The sequence below is a fragment of the Alligator mississippiensis genome, chromosome 2 (assembly GCF_030867095.1).
Source record: "Alligator mississippiensis isolate rAllMis1 chromosome 2, rAllMis1, whole genome shotgun sequence".
Classification (NCBI taxonomy): domain Eukaryota; kingdom Metazoa; phylum Chordata; order Crocodylia; family Alligatoridae; genus Alligator; species Alligator mississippiensis.
In genome coordinates, this window is record NC_081825.1 from 145,041,118 (window position 1) to 145,061,145 (window position 20,028).

A 20,028-nucleotide genomic window follows, 5' to 3' on the forward strand; every position below is an offset into this window, starting at 1 on the left:
AATTGACATTGGCACCCAGGAGGGATGACTGGAGTTTCTCTGGGTCAAAATACATGGGGAATGTGGCTCAGGGGACATCATAGTAGGAGTCTACTACAGACCTCCTAACCAGAAACAAGAGCTGGACCAGGAATTTGCCAGGGAAATGGCTGAGGCTGCACGCTCTCGGTGCATGGTTGTCATGGGAGACTTCAGCTACCTGGACATCTCATGGGAAGAGCACTCAGCCAAATCTGATCAGTCGCAAAGCTTCCTCATGTGTGTGGATGAGCTCTACCTGACTCAAGAAGTCTATGGGCCGATGAGAGGTAAAATATTGTTGGACCTGGTACTGGCCAAAGGGGATGACATAGTCAGTGACCTAAGAATTGATGGAAAGCTCGGTATTAGTGACCACGAACTGATCACCTTTATTATCCATTGCACAGCTGGCAAGTCAGTCAGCAATACTGAAGTCCTTGACTTCAGGAAAGCTGACTTTGACAAGCTCAGGAGGCTCATTGTTGAGGCCCTAAAGGGCCATGACTTGACAGGAAGAGGAGTCCAAGAGGAATGGTTGCTCCTCAAGGGAGTGATCCTGACAGCACAAGGAATGGTCATCTCATCTTGGAGGAAGGGTAGCAAAAGGGTGCAGCAACGCACTTGGCTCAGCAGGGAATTCAAGGACCTCCTATGCCTCAAAAGAGAGACTTATAAAGGATGGAAGGCTGGAATTACCACCAAGGAGGATTACTCAGCACTGGTCCATACCTAAAGGGAGCGGATCAGGAAAGCGAAGGCTGCAAACAAGCTCCATCTGGCTTCACATATCAAGAATAACAAAAAGTCCTTTTTCAGATATGTAGGGAGTCGGAAAACTGGTAAGATTCTCGAGAAAATTATCAAGGAGACCCTTCTGGATAAGCTGGCTGAGGGCAACATCCTGAGGGATAGCCAGCATGGGTTTGTCGTGGGTAGGCCTTGCCTAACCAATCTCATCTTCTATGATCAGGTGACATATCACCTGGACAAGGGAGAAGAGATTGATGTCTTATACCTGGACTTAAAAAAGCCTTTGATCTGGTGTCCCATGACCTCCTCATGGAAAAATTGGCCAGCTGTGGCCTTGGCTACACCACAGTCCAGTGGCTGGGAAACTGGCTCCAAGGTTGGACCCAGAGAGTAGTGGTTGATGGCAGCAAGTCATTATGGTGTTCCATAACCAGTGGCATCCCCCAAGGCTCTGTGCTTGGGCCGGTTCTCTTCAACATCTTTATCAATGATGTGGACATTGGTATCAGAAGCGCACTGGCTAAGTTCGCCAATGACACTAAACTTTGGGGCATAGCGTCCACACCTGAGGACAGGTTAGTGATCCAGCTTGACTTGGATAAGCTTAGTAAGTGGGCAGACACAAACCTGATTGCGTTCAGTACTGATAAATGCAAAGTACTCCACCTCAGGAAAAAAACCCGCAGTATACTTATAGGCTCGGCAGTGCTACGCTTGCTAGCACCACTGCTGAAAGAGACTTGGGGGTCATGACTGACCACAAGATGAACATGAACCACCAATGCGATGTCACAGCTGGTAAAGCAAACAAAACCCTGGCTTGCATCTATAGATGCTTCTCCAATAAATGAAGAGAGGCTGAGAGCCATTGGACTCCTCAGCCTGCAAAAACGCAGGCTCAGTGGGGACGTGGTGGCTGCCTATAACTACACAAGGGGTGTTCATCAAGATCTGGGAGAACGTCTGTTCACCAGAGCGCCCCAAGGAAAAACAAGGACCAATGGTCATAAAGTCCTACAAGATCGTTTTAGGCTGGACATAAGAAAAAATGTCTTTACTGGCCGAGCCCCCAAGACCTGGAATAGACTCCCTCCGTATGTGGTACAGGCACCTACTCTGGATTTATTCAAGAAACACTTAGGTGCTTACCTTGCTGGGGTCCTTTGACCCTAGCTGACTCCCTGCCCCTGGGGCAGGGGGCTGGACGCGATGATCTTCAAGGTCCCTTGCAGCCCTAACATCTATGAAATCTATGAAATTAAGGTCCCATGATCCTCCCACTCTCTTTGGTATACATGGGGCTTCCCGTTATCATGGTTTACCTTGAAAACTTGTCTCAAATGAAAGGCTCTTAAGGCCCCCTTTACACGTGTAGGTAAAGGCGTGATGGAATCTGTTGCATGATCCGCACAATCACATCTCCTGCCCTGCCGCATGTACAGGAAACATGATTGTGGGATTGCAAATCAGATTCCATAGAATCATAGAAAATTAAGGTTGGAAGGGACCTCAGGAGGCCATCTAGTGCAACACCTTGCTGAAAGTAGGGCCATCCCCAACTAGATCATCCCAGCTAAGATTTGTGTCCCTGTGTCTTCAAAGCGTCCAAGGATAGAGATTCCACAACCTCTCTGGGTAACCTGTTCCTGTGCTTTACTACCCTCCTAATAAGAAAGTTTTTCCTAATATCTAATCCAAACTTCCCTTGCTGTAACTTGAGACCGTTTCTCCTTGTTCTGTCATCTGACAACACTGAGAACCATCACACCTTACTGCCAGTGCAGGGGGAACACAATATAATAGTGTTTTGATTCCAGTAAGGACATGGGACAATGTATAGCAAAATGGAACCCTGAATTTGATTGGACCCTGCATGTGCTACCATCCTGCAAGAAAGAAAGAAATAATACCTTTGGCAAGTTGGGATAAATGACAAAGAACATTTACTACAGACCACATTTCATACATTTATTTTACAAATCGTTAAACATGATAACTTTGCTTCACTTCGTAAAAACTAGGCATTGTGAACATTCTAACAGTAATGTTACACAAGATTATTGCCTCCTAATAAGAACTAGGAATAAAATATATTGCCTATAAGGGAGCTTGAACAGTTTTAGTATCAACAGTGACCACATTCATATTTTTGCAATGGACATACCAGTGCCACAGAAACAAAACATGACCCCCATATGCAAGTGTGTGATTATGTTTCTGTGTGCAGTCAGTGCTGGTGAATTTTCCTGCTGTTCATTTACTGGATGCAGTTAAACATGCTGCAGTTCCCTTTCTTTACACCAGAAGGGGTCAAAGTGCCTGTTTTAAACTTTTTGCTCCAGGAGGATGATGACTGTATTTGTTGATACTAACCACTTTATTATTGGAAACTATAGTGGATACAATGTTGTGTCTACAGAGTATGCTAAAGTTCATTAGTAGATTGATACTAGGTAGGGCTTTGCGAAATTTCGCTTGCTGTTTCATTTCGAAGCTGTTTCAATGTATTTTGAGCTCGAAACAGTGAAATCAAAATGAAACAAAAGGCTTTGAAACAGTTTTGAAACAAAACAAGGGCACTCGAAATTTTTCAAAAGTTTTGAAACATTTTGAGTTTCGAAGCCAGGCTTACTTGGCTTCAGCGCTGGTCCCAGCCAGCAGCAGCAGCCTGCTGTCATCCGGCTGACAGATCAGGCCCCGCCCACACCCCGAGGAGGGTTGTGGGGCTGTGCTGGACTCGTCCTAGGGGTGCAGGCCCCCAATCTGCCTGCTGGATGACAGGAGGCTGCTGCTGCTGGCTGCGACCAGCGCTGGGTGCAGCATGCGACCAGCGCTGGGAAGATCAGTGCTTCTGCTGGTCCCAGCACAAAACAAAATGAAACTGTGCTTTCAAAATGAAGCAAAACTCAAAATGAAACACTGTTCCATCAAAACAGAAGTCGAAGTGGAACAATGCTGTTTCATTTCAACTTCCATTTCACTGTTTCAAGGGACAGTGTTTCGTTTTGTCATTTTATTTCATTTTGAAGCACTGTTCTATTTCGTTTTGTTGCAGCTGTTTTGCTGTTTCAACGGGTTTTGACATTTCACCCATAGGCTATAATAGGAAATCATGAAAATGCCTAAAACTCTGTCATTTCTTGACAGATGAAAATGTTAGGGATGGTAGCCCCTTTTGAGGGCATGAAGCCTGCCAAGTTTCAAGGAGATAGGTGCAGAGGTTTCTGGGAAACTGCACCTCAAACAGTTGAAAGGAAAACCCTTTTCACTTGCTGGCAGCAGCAGCCTCCTGTCCTCCCGGTACAGCCCCGCAACTCTCCCAGGAGTGCGGGCCCCCAGATCTGTGTGTGGGATGAAAGGAGGCTGCCACTGTTGCCTGGGGCCAGTGGCAGCAGCAGTCTTCCCAGTGCTGGGCACGGCCTGCGTCCCAGGCAGCAGTGGCACCTTCGTATCATCCCACACACAGATCTGGGGCCCGCACCCCCAGGAGGAGTCTTGCACAGCCCTGCAGCCCTCCTGGGGGTGTAAACCCCCAGATCTGCATGCAGAATGATAGGAGGCTGCTGCTGCTGTCTGGGGCCAGTGACAGCAACAATTTTCCTGGCGCTAGGCACAGGCTGTGCCCAGCACCCGTCCCAGGCGGCAGTGCCAGCAGGTTGTCATCCGGTATGCAGATCCGAAGGGACCATGCCCCCCAGGAGGGCTGTGGGGCTGTGCCAGACTCTTCCAGGGGGCACGGACCCCCAGATCTGTGCATGGGATGGAAGCAGGCTGCTGCTAAAACCAAGCAAACCTGGCTTCGAAACTTGTAACATTTCAAAACTTCCAAAATATTTTGAGTGCCCTTGTTTCGTTTCAAAGCTGTTTTTAAGCCTTTTGTTTCATTTCAATTTCGCTGTTTCAAGGTCGAAACATGTTGAAACAGCTTTGAAACGAAACACCTAGAGAAATTTTGCACAGCCCTAATACACAGCCTTCTTAAATCACTCTTACAGTGTTCAGAGACACAGCATTCACCTTTGATACACAGCAGTTCAGTTTAGTCCTGCTTGTTCTGTATTGAAGTGTGCAGGCTGACTCATCTAGTGTATGCCTCAACTTCTGTTTTCATGCTATGAGTTAGAGTAGTTGAAGGCAGTTCATGAACAACTCTATTAATTTCCATCACCGTGGCCAATAGCACAACAGATTCCTTTCTGTATTATAATGGCTCTGTTTTTAACTTGGACTTAATTATAGTTGTGCACGCTATGTCATGATTAGAGTTACCCCACACAAAACTCTGCACCTGAATCACCCACCTGAACTTTGGAGCAATTCAGATGTAGTGGTTGCCTGTCCACGATCACTGTCAGCATTGCCTGTGAAGTTCTGGTCACATTACTCAGCAGGCCCCAAAAGAAGCTTATTGTTTTAGAAGATGTAATCTGATGCAAGAGTGTTAGTTGCATCACGTTATAGTACTTCATTAAACCTCTTTCCATTTTTCATGCAGTTCAGTGAGGGCCAACTTTTTTGGCAAGCCACAAGTTAGCCCCACACCCTCCTCAAGTGCCACTCTGATCCCCTGCCCGATCTGCTGCTCTGCTTTCTGCTGCTTTGTTTTTGTCATGCAACAATTCTCACATAAGTTCTGTATATTCAGAGGAACATAGTTTCCTTCTGATCTTGTCTCTTTTCAGTAGCTTGCAAAAAACCCCAAAAAGACAAAAAACAAAAACTGCTGTCCACTTTGGATGAACAGAAAGAAAAGATAAACTTTAATTCCCTCCAGCTAGAATTTAAGGAATGTAAAAATATGATCCACATAACTTTACTTATTTATTTGGCAAATGCACATCCATGAAGCCAAGCAATAGCAATAACTTTACTGGTCTCCCTTTAATAAAATGTCCTCAGTAAATTATTTGGGATGTAAGTAACAAGCACAGCATTCCTCCTACAAATGTAATGAAAACCTATAGGCCATAAACAGTACATGCTTACTTAAGGAAAGAAACCACTCCTGGTACACAGGATACATTCAAGTCAGGGCATGCTATAATTAACATGATAAAGACTGATACTTTCTGTACTATTAGTTCTTTTAGTATTAATCATATGGTATATTCTCCTAAGGAAAGCTGAAGTGGATAGGCTGTGGATTCTTGTCCTGTCTTTCTCCTGTTTGTACTGCACTGTGAATCCAGAGCCCATGAAGTCAAACAAAGCCGGTGAGCAGGCAAAAGGATCTAATGGCTGTTACTGCCTGTCTTAAGACAGGTTCTTGCATTTGCATGAGAAAGAGAAACACAGTCTTGGAACAAATAAGCCCCCTTTCTTTAGAAAAGCTTCTGTAAAATAAACCATGATGCAATACAGAGAAACACTGCACATACTACTTTCCCTAGTTCAAGAGCCCCAGCATACTACACAAGACTCAAAGTACCTCAAACAGGAGAGTGACCACTGTAATAGCTCTGCACTTCCCTATAGCAGAATAAAGGAATTCCATTTAATTGCAGATATTGGCTCTTAAGGAAGCTGGTTATTCATTCACCTGCCAAAAAAATTTACTTTTGGTATGGACTAGAAATGCCTTGGAGTCAATGGGATTGTTAAATTCTCAGCCCTAAAAACTGTACACATACAAAACTCTCACTGCTGTAACCAGTCCTAAAAACTTTACACATGCACAAGTTAACCCTGCTGTAACTCTGAGGGCTCACATGGGATTTATATTAGGAAAGAATTTTGCCTATAGACTTTCAATGCTAACTTTATGTAAGGATCAGGAACTATTTGTAATTACACGATGATTATGAACATGTATCTGAACACAAGTAAGCTATAAATATATATTCTCTATGTCAGCATATCTACATACATACATATTGTGTACAATATAGGGCCTTTTGGAAATATAGTCCCATTGTTCTTGGTTTTGAATCAGGAGAATTTAATATAGGGTCAAAAGGCTGATGGATTTAAACTAAAAGGTTCAGTTTGGGTACAGATATAGAAAAATATAAATTATGTAATTTTACAAAAATAATATGGAAATTTGGAAGGTTTTTGTGTGCTCAGCACCTCTGGAAAGCAGACAACTGAAAACTGATTAAAATGCCTAACTTCAGGAATCCAAGTTTGAAAAGTTTGGCCTGATTTAAATCTCATAATACTCCTGTGACATGATGATGTCATTTCATAACATTTTGCCTGAACATCCTTTCATCTTGTTCAAGTTTGCTTCCCTACTTTGCACATGCACTTTCCAGTTATGTGCACAAACAAACACATAGAGCTATTTGCATGAGGAATTACAGTATCAAAGAATGCACACAAATATGAACACAAAAATGTGCATGGACTTCATATAAATTGTTGAGATCTGTTGAGCCAGCTCTCATAGCATGTATGTTTATCATGGGGCAGGGGGGGAATCAAAATTGTTGTGTATATTAGTTTAACTTTACTGTGTTTGTCAGTAAGGTAAAGAATAAGTAGTTTCTCTTTGGCACATCATATGGTCATTCTGGCATTGGAAGACTAGCCCAACTCCTTGGAAGCAATATCTTGGGATTTTTTCATAACTTTAAACAATTCTGGTGTCCATGGTTAAGAATGTGGTGTTCCAGCTATCCTGTCCTCACCCTTTTCACTTCCTATCTGTACCACATTCAATGGGAAATAGAACCCTTTGTACTTAACCAGACCTTTACTTTCATTCACTCTGGGTAAGAATTACAGTGACCAGTAGCCCAGCTTATGGAAGAGCAGTGGACAAAAACAAAGGTGGCCTCTAATTGTGGTGTAGGCCTAAACATTTTTAAATGCCAGGTTTGCTGAACCTCAGCTACATGTTCCAGAATATTTTCAATCCTTATGATGTGCTGTGCATATAATATAAAAATGATCAATCCTTTAACTAAATGAATTGCCATATGTACTCAAATTCAAGATGACTTCAAAATTAAGATGGCCTCTGCAATAATTAAATTCTATACATGGAAAATGTGCAAGTTTGTTGTAATTTTCCAAGTATAGGATGTAATTATCTGAGGCTTATCTTAAATTTGCCGCCCTCCCCATTGCCACAGCAGGGAAATCAGCAGCCCTTTTACTCCCTTACTGTTTCTGCCCTCATCACTTTCCCCCCCTGCCGTCTGTCTGCCCAACCCCCACCACCTGCCCCCCACAGCCTCTGACTCCTCCCCCTTCTCCCCAAAGCCTCAGTCTCCCACTGGTCCCCACAGTCCCTGCCCCTTCCCCACCCCCCTCCCTACTGTCATGCCGGGTCATAGGTTGGAGTGTCTAGGTGGAGTGTACCGAGTCTGAGTATAGGCAAGCCAGGAACCAGGAGATCCATCTGAGGAAATGAGTCAGAGATCCAAAGGATCAGGCAGAGCACAAGGTCAGGAAGCTAGCCAGGTCAGACATCCAGAAAACCAGAATCAGGTCAAGTTTCCAAAGGATTAGGCAAATCTTGGGATCTGTGGGCAAGCTGGGTTGGGTATCCAGAGTCTGTCAGGAAGCCAGTAGCAACATAAGCCAATGGTGCAGCAATCTAAGTACAAGGCTGAACCTTGTTGCCCAGACATTTCCTCTTCCAAGTTAGTGGTTTATATTGAAAGGGGTGAAGGGTCATCTGACGTAGGCTGGCCACTCCGGTAACAGAGTTGGTATGTGGCTAGGCCCAGATGGAGGGTTCTGGCCACATGTGTCCACCCCACCGTTCTGCTGGGGAGGTGGGAGTTTGGGCTGGGCAGCTGTGCCAGGCAAGCCAGAGCCCTGGGTTCAAGGCCACAGCCTAGCACCTACAGCCAGTGTCCCCTTCTTCCTCACCCTGCCATCTGCTACCAGGCAGGGGATGGGGATGGGCAGGGCATCCATGTTGGCTTCTCCTGCTGCTTTCACCTGCCCAGGGAGAGGCAGGCACAGTGGATTTGGCTGACTCAAAGGGAGACAGTGATTCAAATCACTGTTGGTTGAATCCAAATCAAATAATTCCCTATTCACACAGGCCCACACACTGGCATATTTGTTCAAACAGCCTCAAAATTCTTCTCTGCATACTGAAGGAATTAGCAAATTTGGAGAAACAGTTTGATTCGAATCTTGATATTTACTCTTGGTCATCTGGAACTGAATCATAGATGTTTGAAGTTGCTAGAGGAATTAGCATCTGCAGCAAAGCTGTCCAAAGATTATTCTTTAAATATGGAAATTAGTACTTCTCATTGACTCAGAGTTTCCTCCTTTGGTGCAACACATTTTTTCATTAGCTGTATGAGGTTGTCAGAAGATATTAAACCTGTTTGTAAGTGTGGTTCAGATCAAATTCTTGCTCACAACCCAGACTGAAAGTTTTGGACAGTTAAGATTTTAATGTGGTATTCATTTTTTAAATTTACTGGGTAATACCCAAGAGTCCTGTACTTGATCTGTATAGTTCCTCAGACTTTCTTTGCCATTTTATTGCATTACTCCATCAAGGGAGTATTATTTATGTGTTATGATCCTCATTTGGTTCTAGTTTATTAAATTAAAGGAATGTGTTCAGCAGTAAGTTAGTACTTAAGAGGCTGAACTGAAACATGGACCTAGAATCTGGATTGTAATTGGATCCATTCCCTCTCCGCTAATTTATGTAATCTGATGAGAAACAAGTGTAACACAATTTGTTCAGACAGAATGTAGAATGTTCCCTCTATGGAACCAAACCAAACATTCTGCTGAAATAAGAGGACAGCAAATGAAAAGAGGACATTATTTTATTAACCCATTAAGGATAGCAATATTGCTGTAGCAGAAAAAGCCATTGTGGAATGGTGAATACTAATCTAAAGTCAGTTAACTTCTGCCTGGAAAAAAACTACCATTTAATCATTTCTATTAGATGAAATCATCATTGAAAAGTGTGTTGTAATACCCTGTGTAAATGAGGGTTAGCTGTGTCCTCAAATGGTATTTGATTCTGTAGCTCTGTCTTCACTTATACCTTCCTTTGTCATTATATTTCCATTTCAGATTAACAGAAAAACATATTTTAGATACATCCTATTCTAATGTTTCAGCACCACACTCTTTTTGTTCATCTCTTTCCTTGCACATGTAGAATTTTGAATCAGACCAGGCAATGTAACCATATCAAATCAGGTTTGACATGCCCATGCCTGTTGCTCATCAGACTTAAAGCCATTTACTGTAAAACAGGGCTGTCCCACTGGCAGCCCACAGGCTGCATTCAGCCTGTAAGGGGTTAAACTGCAGCCCCTGGACTTCTGCTCTAGGTATTGCTCCCCCCTCTTCTCTCTTGCTGCTGCCACTGAAGTTCATTGGGCTTCCCCTCTGGCCTCCACTGACTGTCTTCATTCCTCGGGGCAGTGCAGAGTAGTTCATCCCCTGGGGCTATCGAGTATGTGGCCAGAGGGGACCTGGGGACCCTACACAGCATCCCTTTTGGTGCAGCACAGCAGGAGTCACTACAAAGCAGGGTGAGAAGGAGGGAGTACTAATAGCTGTGGAGACTCTGAAAAAAAATTATGTTGGTGTAGATGATGATCCCATACAGATCTACATAGTTCTATCATCAATGATTCTATTGGAGTTATTGTAAATGGAGGGCATGTTATTTCCAGGTGCTTTTTAAGCTTTTTCTCACCTATAAAGCCCTATTGGCCAAGTTGTATCCTCTGGTATGTTCCCAAGAAAGGAATGCAGGTCAGAGCATGGACTGGAAAACAGCCTCTGTAGGTCTACTACTCCTGCCCTGCACATGTGTGCAGGAAATGATGGGGAGTGAGCACAGGTTTGACTCTTTCTCCTTCAGTATCCCAACCAGCGTGGAGGAGAAAGTCAGCTATGTCAAATAAAGGGCTGCCATAGCTTAACTTCCTTCAGCTATGGGGATGTCAGCAGAGGGACTATGGACTACATTCAGTTACATGTAGCAAACTGACTTTCCTATGTAGTAAAAGTGGAGTGGACACAAGACACACAGCTCTGCTTTATAGTAAATCATTTGAATCCAGGGTAAAGTTACCCCTTGAAAAATATGTGGTAACTTTACTACTACAGAGGCACTAACTTTACTTAAAGCGTGTGTCATGTGTCCACTCCCTTAAATCAACTTCATTTTGGGGCATTCATTTGCTCAATGCAAAGTGTCTCCCTTGCCACCTAATGGCCAACCACTGAAATAGCACCATTTGTAGGCAGCCAGCTTGGGAAAGCTGGTCATGTCTCCATAGAGTACATTTTCTACAGATTAAAATCAGAGGTAAATCATTCCATCATAATCATGTCATGTGTCTGTACCTTGTGTAACCATTCACTCCCTGCTCTGCTCTGTCCCTCAGGGATCATGATCAAGCCCTTTGATTTAGATCATGGCTGTTTTAGAGCTCACTTTATGCTTTCTAAGATAGTTGCATGCAAGTGAGAAATGCAGTTTACTATTCCTTGGCATGGATGACAATGGGTTGGTGTCAGAACATCTTCTGTCCTCAGAATGAACTCTCATTTAGTGATTTCCAAAATAGATTGAGGGCACATTGATTTTTTCCTAGGCGTTTTCCAGAACAGGGTGTTAAATAGATATTGACAGGGAGCAGGAGACATTTATTGTACTGGGTTGGGAAGTATCATTTGCTGTTATGATTTACAGGATTTTCATTTCCGTGACGATAATTGTAAAGTGCCAAGATCCTGGGGTAGGTGGTTTTCCTCAGTGTTTTAAATTGTTTTTGCATATGAATGGCTCTAAAGAGGAGAGCATTTTGATATGCCTTTCAGCTGACCAGATTGATCTTTGGCACACATCCACTGAAATCTATTCACAATTAGTCCTTCCTTGATGTGTTGCTTTTGATCTAACAAAAGCTCTGTGCAAGAAGAAATCTCATTTCCATCTTGAACTGGAAATCAAGTTAAGCTGGAGGTGGCCAGGATCTCTGAAAATCAGGAACAAAAGGCATAGACTCAGTGTTCCATCCTGTGTGCCTAGCATTAGACAACTAAGCTAAGATTTAGGCAAATAGAAATAGCAGCTAGAAATAGCCTGATTTTCAGTTAATTTCAGTAATTGTTGTTATTAAATCAGCCATTGGTAGAATCTGACTGCTTCTATTTAGCTAGTTAATTATGGATTGAAGTGACTAATGTTAGTCATCAACACCTGAATATTATGGTTGATGTTGCTGCCCCTTTATTGTTAGTTTATTCTCCATGCACAGGGGTGTCTGTACATACACATACACAGAGCGCCACATGGACTAGGGCTGTGTGAAGCTTCGGGTGGTGATTCGATTCGGAGGAGATTCAGCCCAATTCAGTGGCTGAATCTCTGAATCTGAATCGAATTGGGGGGCCAATTTAAAGGTCCGAATCAATTCAAAGCTCTCCAAATCTTTGGAAAAGATTCGGAGAGCTTTGATGATTCAGGCAGTCCCCGGTGGCTGCAGCAGGGAGCTGCAACTGTCTCTGAGCTGGTAGGTACTAGGGGCAGGGGAGCAGGGGCTGGGAGTCTGGGGGGTTTGGGGTTTTTTTTTTCTTAAAGGGCCAGAGATGGCCTAAACAGAGGACCCGTGGGGGGGGCTGGGGGAGTGAGGGGGGGTTGGGGGGACTTGTGCAGGGCCCCCCATGCAGCGCAGGGCAGTGGGGGGCAGCGGGGTCGCCCCCCACCTGGAAGCACCTGCTGAGTTGGGGCTTTTTTTTTAAAGAAATGCCAGGAGCTGGGGCAGACGGGGCAGCCATTGCTGGGCTGGGAGAGGGGTGGGTGATGGGCCTGACCTGGCTGAGTCAGAGATTCGGAGATTCAGCAGCAGCTGAATCACCACATCAAATCACTATCCCCCAAATTGGCTGAATCTGAATCTGAAGCAAATACTAGCTGCTTTGCACAGGCCTATATTGCACTCTCCTTTCATGTTTTCTTGGAGTGCACCCAATTCTTTACCACATTGCCATGTAGCAAAATGGAGGCCCAGCACACCTCCCCTCCCTTCAGGGTGCCATATATACTTGGAAGGACATTGAGAAAGCAACTTTTGTTCTCTGCAGAATGCTGGGCTAGCTTTTATATTGTCCACACAACTGGGGAAAGCTCCTTATTACCTATCCCTGGACAGGAGAGGACTAGACAAGACCTGTCCCCTAACTGGCAGGAGCTCTCATACTGTTAGCGAGGTACTATGAAATAATTCAGGACAGAAACAGCCTGTTTCTTTAAACCTGAGCTTCCCAGGAAATGCTTTCTAAACCTGTGAGAGAAATTCCATTATAATACACCTGTTTCATGAAAGGGAAACTCTCTGATCACACAAAAGGAAGAATTGCATGAGGGCAGAAATGTATATTACTGCAAAAAATTTAATGTATTTTTTTGCAGTTTATCATCGCGCTTTTTTGTTTTTAGAAAACCATCAGTCTCTTTATGATTTGTTGATCTCTGACTTTCTGAGTTTGAGACTCTTGCCCCTGTGAGACAAACCATTTCCAGCTACTGCATTATGTCATATTTGAGAATGAATTGCAGATTCACAGAGCAATGATAGATCCATAGAACAATGATACAAACAAAGTTTGACATTCCCCAAAACAAGTTACAAAGAGCATTTAAGTGCTCCATGATTTTCACAATGTAAGAACAAAAAAATTACCACCTTGATGTATACACTTAGCTCCAGATTCATCCCTGTATGCGTGTCCATGGCTTTTTATCAAGGTGAATCTGAGACCCAGTGTCCAGTTCTGTAGCCTTAATGCAGGTAAGATAAGGTGTTGCCTTGAAATCAGATGGAGTTTTGTCTGTGTGAGGAGTTTGGGACTTGGGTCATCAACCAACATTTTTCAGCTTTAAGGCCAAGATTTACCAAAATTTGTTTTGGCCTGATTTTGGAGAGCACTGACCACCCAGAAGCTCCCATGAAATCATTGGGAGCTGCTGTAAGTTCAGAACAGTTGAAAATCAGTCACTATTTTCAGAACTAAGCCATAGGTACCATTCTCTTTGTCTTTGAACATGTTTGTGGTACTCAGCTTTTTAGGAAATGTATCTATATTTATTTAGGTGCCTATATTTGAATTTAAAAGCCTAGCTCTATGTATCCAGAATTTAAATTTTGGGTGATTTTAAAGCTCTTTGGAGACTAGATCATGAGAATTAAATGCTTAGAAGTATAGAAGAGTATCTAAAACTCACTGTTGGGTATACAGGGCAACAAAATGCAAGCGAGGAGGGTAAAAGTATAAGGAAAACTTAATCCCATTGAAATCTAATGTGTTTGGATGAAAATTCTGCTTTTGCCAATTTAGTAAATGTTTAAACTGGAGAAGTTTGCTTCCACAGCTGGCTTGTGTTTAAATACTGTAAATATCCCTTCTTTCTCTTTTATTTTCACTTTTTTCAATGCAGATTTTCCGTTTATATAATAAAAACTAATTCACTTCAATGGATAGATGGACATGCTCTGCCATTGAACAAACTAATGATTTGCATCTGAAATAAGGAAAAAGAACCTCCAAATTAACGTTTCAAAATGGGAAAAATGTATGCAGAAAATAATAAGTATCCTCTGTGTAAATACAATATTGTAATCACCCAAAAAGTACAGAACAGTAACATTTTTAAATGACAAACAAGTCAAATGCTTGTTTAGAATGTGATTTGAATCATGACTTCCATGTAAGATTCACTTTGAAAAGCAGAAATGATTCATCTCTATTTACTTGTGTGAAGACAGTGTTATGATGCACTAACAGATGGATGAGGAAATCACAAATCAGATCTAAACATAATGATTTTTTTTCTCCTACTGATTCTCTGAGAATAAAATAAAAACTTTACAGCAATAATTTGCAATCATCTGCATCCACTTATTCATAGGCAGTTGTGCAGGACACAAGGTTCAGTACTATGTATAGAATACCTGTCACACAAAGAATCCTTACTTTGCCCTACAAACCCTACAGCTTTTATTCACTCTTAACAATGATTAAAAATCTCATTGGATTGATTTTGAGTCCTGACTGTGAATACACACCAGTGTTCTGAGATAGCCATTCATCAAGCTGCTTTTAACCTTCCTATTATATCCTTGTGCTCCTCCCATCTATTTGCTGCATTCAGATCTTGTCTCTCATAGGGCTCATCTATACGTGCGCCCAACTGCACAGTTCTAACTGTGCAGTCATTTTAGTACTTGCTTTAGCAAATACTAAATGACTTTGCAGTAACCACCGTTACTGTGCAGTCTCAGAGATGCATGGGTTGTTTCTGACCCTACTGTGTAGTAACATCGGCGTCACAGTTCGTGCCCGCTGATGCTACATCACTATAGCAATGAGCTACGTCACCATAGTTCATTGACACAGCGATGTAACATCTCATGTAGATGTGCCCTTAGAGTACAAACTTTTGGCAAAGTACTGTCCTTTTGTTATGAAGATTTAAATTCCCAGCACAACACTTACACAGCACTGAAATAAAGATAACAGTAACAATAATTACTGGATCTGGCCCTGTATTTGGAAAGCACTTAATCACATACTTAAAGTGTGCAAAGTACTTAAACACAGGCTTCATTTTAAGCCCATGTGCAGCAGGGCACCAATCCTGACACCTGTTATGGTCCAGGGAACCTCTCCAGACCTGAATGCATTCGGACACTCACCAAGAAGCGAAGGACCAGTGGCACAGCAGGGAGCGCGAAGATGCCAACATCTGGAGAGGACATGACAACCTCCATGCCTGCCACACAGAGAAACTAGGTCATTGGATCTTGGAGCCATCTCCTATTGGCCAGGAGGAGCCGGGCCAGAAGAGAAGGCTGCAGTGGTCCAGAGAGGGTTGCCTCGGAGAAGGGGAAGCATAAGCAAGAGAGAGTTTGTGCGAGCCACACAGAGGTGCAGGAATGGCAACCGAAGCCTGACTAGCATACTGGAGGTGGAGATAGTGGGATGCTGAGGGTCTGCAATGATGCTTGAAACCTCAGGCAGGGAAAAGACTTCTGGAACTGGTAAGGTGGGAAATTCAAAGGAGTGTATGCCCGTGATATTGATTGTGACATAGAAGTACAGACCAGTGAGTGGCAAGCTTCTGCCTGATAGACTTGAGCAGAGGCTGGCCCTGTGCAGAACCTACCAATTCGATGAACAATGTAGATTAATGCAAGGCTGGTCAGCTGGGTAGTTGATTGGCCTGTTAGATAATTGATAAGTAAAAGGCGGATGGACTTTGTAGCCTGGCATTCATGAGATGAATCTCCTGAGAAGAAGTTAATGGCCCTTACATGAATTGATCTGATTGATCAAATGGGAGGAAATATTGATTAATTAATGTAGTTTGAGAGAGAAAGGTGCTGCCATGGTAAAGGACTCTAATTAAAGGTGTAAGCCCTCAAGTGACTGCAGTAAGGATTAAACCAGGTAGCCAGTAAGAAGATGGCTGGACAGTGACCTAGCCTCAATGTCATGTCCATGGGAGAACAAAGCCCAGAGCGGGCCACTGGTCAACACCTAGCTAGGTGTGGTACAGTCAGGGTGGAGAAGAGAAGGAGCCCTGTAAAGGAAGATTGCAAGTCACTCTACTCACTACGAGTAACACCCATCTCACCTCCCCTTATTCTCCTTCTTCAGTTCAACATCAAGGCATGGCAGACAAGCAATAAGGGATGTGATCAAGAGTGAAGAGGAGTAATGGTGAATTCATCACCATCAAGTACTGTGCTTAAGCATTTTCCTGAATAAGGACACTTTCCTTTATTGGAGACTTCAGTTAATGTTTGGGCTGCTTTCAATGTATAAGGCACCACAGGAGTGTCCAGGATTAGGTATTGGGATTTCTTGTATTGCATTAAATTTATTGTATTCAGCATTAAATATTTTTAAAATAATTTAAATAATCAATTGAGAATGAAAGCCAGAAGTGTATCCAAACTGACTTGTGGGAAGCAGAAGTCAAACAACACTAAAACTAATGCACACCCATCAACACAAATGTTAAATGCAACTCTAGCACCCAGGTTAGGGGCAATGACTATTTCAAAACATCTTGTTAATCTCTGAGGACAGAAAATAATGCAAAACCTCCTTGAAAATCTCATAATCTGTTCTTTTCATTGATGGATAGATCATGATATAGCACAACTTTAATACATGTTAATAATAGACAGGATTTACATGCACACATAAATGTAAAAAAATGTGTTCGTGGTTACTGTAAAATGGTGAAATATGCATTTAAAATAATATAAATGTGCAATTTAAATGTCATTATACTATGTTTAAAGCTTAGTGAAAATGTAAAAAAACCATACCATTTAAGTGTTAAAGTTTTCCCTTCAGTAATCATCTATGTCACTGGTAAAAATGTCATCCAAATAACATTTGACTACATTTTAAGATTTGCCCATATTGTGTCCTTTTACTTGGTTGCACAATATGCAATCAGTATTTTTCGCAAATTTTCCAGTGTGCAGTTGTGGCTGTTCTCAGTTAAGTTAAGTTTGTACCCTGAGAAAGATCTCTCAACATCCACAGATGTTACAGGGCAAAACTTAAGAACAGAAGTTAGCATAGCTGGTACTTGTTCTGGTACTTCCATACAAGTAATCATCCAAGCAACTCTTTACAGCTAACAGTGTTTCATATCCAGGGTTTCGCTTCAAAAGCTTTTACAGTTTGTTTCTTGCCCATTGGTCTATGTCGGGGTGCTCAACCCCCAGCCCATGGGCCAAATCTGGCCCTCAGAGCCATGGCATCTGGCCCAGAAGACTACCCACAGGTCTGGCACTTGGCAGTGGGGGAGTGATGATAATTAATACTACCCTCTCTCCTGCTGCTAAATTACCAAGCCCCACACTGCTGGATCAGGGCCAGGCCACACCCTCTCCTCCTATGTAGTCAGATCAGATCCTGCCACATTGGCCTTGTGCATGGGATGGGGCTCACAGATAAACCAGACGCTACCCATGTGGCCTACAAGGCAAAAAGGTTGAGTACCACTGGTCTGTCAGCTGGAGAATTGTTGGGTTTTTCTTGAACCTCCTTCATTTGGGCAAGAAACTTGTCAAGAGCCCCATGCCACATCTCAAGTTGCTTGATCTGTGATAGAGCAGAAAAGCAGACCTCAACCATTGCAAGATAGGGCTAGAGTGGGAGTGGGAGCAACAGCAGCAGCAGCAGTAGCAGCAGCTGAGCCATGGTGCTGGGCTGTTGAGGTGGCTCCTGCCCATGCCAGTCCAGCCAGGCTGCAGCCCTGGGCCCACTGTGGGTACACAAATCTGGAGGGGATGCCCCCCCATGCCTCGCCGACAAATCAGCTGTGCCCCCCATGCCACCTCAGATGCATCATCTATGCACCCCCCCTACCCCATAGACTTACCTGTGGGGAACTGCAGGAGCTGCTCTCCATGCTGCCTGGCTGCCAGGTACATGTGTGCTTGCATGCATGCACATGGCACCCCCCACACCTGATCGCCCTTCTCTTGCTCCCCCCAACCCCAAGCAGCCCTTTTCAGGCTGGAATATGGTTCCATGTTTCCCATGGTTTCCCACATTTTTCTCCTTTAAAGGATAATCCATGTATAAAGTTTGTTCATGACCCTTTCATATATTCTTGCACTCCATTTTTGGGTTGTAACTCACAGGTTGAGAAATGCTAGTCTATTCCAAGGAATATTGCTGCACACTATGGCTCTACAGCATCAACAGCAAAATTCTTAGGGTTTGCACAACTAAGCTTTTGTATGAGAAGAGATTGTATGCTTTTACCTTTTTTTGCTTCACAGCTAAGTAGTTTCTAGTTTTCTCAGGGTGGTAGGCTTGCAGTTGTTCTTCACATGGAACCTACTTCCTATATGGTTGACAATAAATAATTTTGCCATTGGTTGTAAAGTTGGCATCAGCTACAATCCACATCTGTCACAGTACACTTTTACTAGTATTACTGATCTCCATTTTTTGGCTTTATTACTAGCAAGTAGCTAGCACCAAATGAAAGCTCTCAAATAACTTTTGATTAATAAAAATGAAAATCTCTCATAACCAGCCCTGCATCTTCTCCACTGAGGCCATCTTTCCCCCTAACTGAAGTTAGTGCTGAAGTAGAACTACATGTGGCATCAAGTGTACACAAGACTGCACAAAGTTATATGAATGTTGCCGTAAGCATGATGGCTTTAGAGAGGACTATTGGAAAAGAGCAGCCCTGCTCTTACAACTCCAAAAGTACAGAATCTGTTGGGGAGCAGGGAGATCTGACTGGAAGTGACCAATGCACAAGCCTCAGTAGGCTTCATCTGCATTTTATATTGTGCAGTATTTGGGAGATTTAAAATTTACTATATGTACCAAGGTGCAAGGCTCAGGGGCTGGAGCCCAGCGGCAGGGTGTTAGAGGGTAATAGCCTGCCTGCCTAGGAGCTCTAGGCCAACTAATTGGGTTGATTGGCTGGCCCTGGAGGAAGTTAAAAGCTCCCCGAGACATGACACTGGAGAGGTAGGGAAGCTGAGAAGAAAGGCAGTGATGAAGCACTCCAGTGAAGCCCTTGCTCTGCCCAGGAGAGGCAGGGTGGGAGGTTCTGTTGATGTTTTGCTCTTCTGTTTTGTTTGAGGTAAGAAAGAGGGAAGGGTGGTTCCTGGGCTTCACTGAAAGAGTAACAACCTGGTACACCATATTGTAAAGTTTGGGGAAATATAAAGATATGTGAAGACACTCAGGATCATGAACACATGAGAAAGACATAATGGAGTGCACAGTTGGTTGTTGTTTTAATGGAAACCCCCTGAACAATCATTTTCTTTCAAATTGCAAACATATGCCTTGTTATGCATTAGCATCATTATTATACGCTAAGCCCTCAAATATGGATCTACAGATCTAATAAAACATACATTTTTTGCAGCAGCATTGCTACAAATAGTGTTTTAGTCAAAGTTCTGATAGCCTGTACACACATGAAAAGAATATTCCCCACCTCACTTTTGATCTGCTTTTAGTATCCAGTGAGGTCTCTTAGAGAGAAAACAAATGGCTTATAGCTCTGCCAGGTGGTTATTTCAGCTTTCAAGTTATATAAAGCAGAAAGATGGGTCAGCCAGAAAGATGGGTTTCTATTTGTCACTTAAGTTTGTGTGTTCTTCTCAATAATATTTTATTCAATTCAGAATTGGATAGAAACCTTTTTCCATCTTAGCAAAGCTTGAACATTTTTCCCCATTCCACATCAAGAGGAACTGAAGGCCTTTCGAAGTTTCTCATAAAAAAGAGGACCCT

At 43.1% G+C, this 20,028-nt stretch overlaps 1 protein-coding gene across 1 annotated transcript in view; it reads left to right on the forward strand.

Moving 5' to 3' along the window:
- Nucleotides 1–20,028, forward strand: part of CFAP299 (cilia and flagella associated protein 299) — a 534,176-nt gene that overhangs the window by 464,386 nt on the left and 49,762 nt on the right. The gene's annotated exons all lie outside the window — the stretch shown is intronic.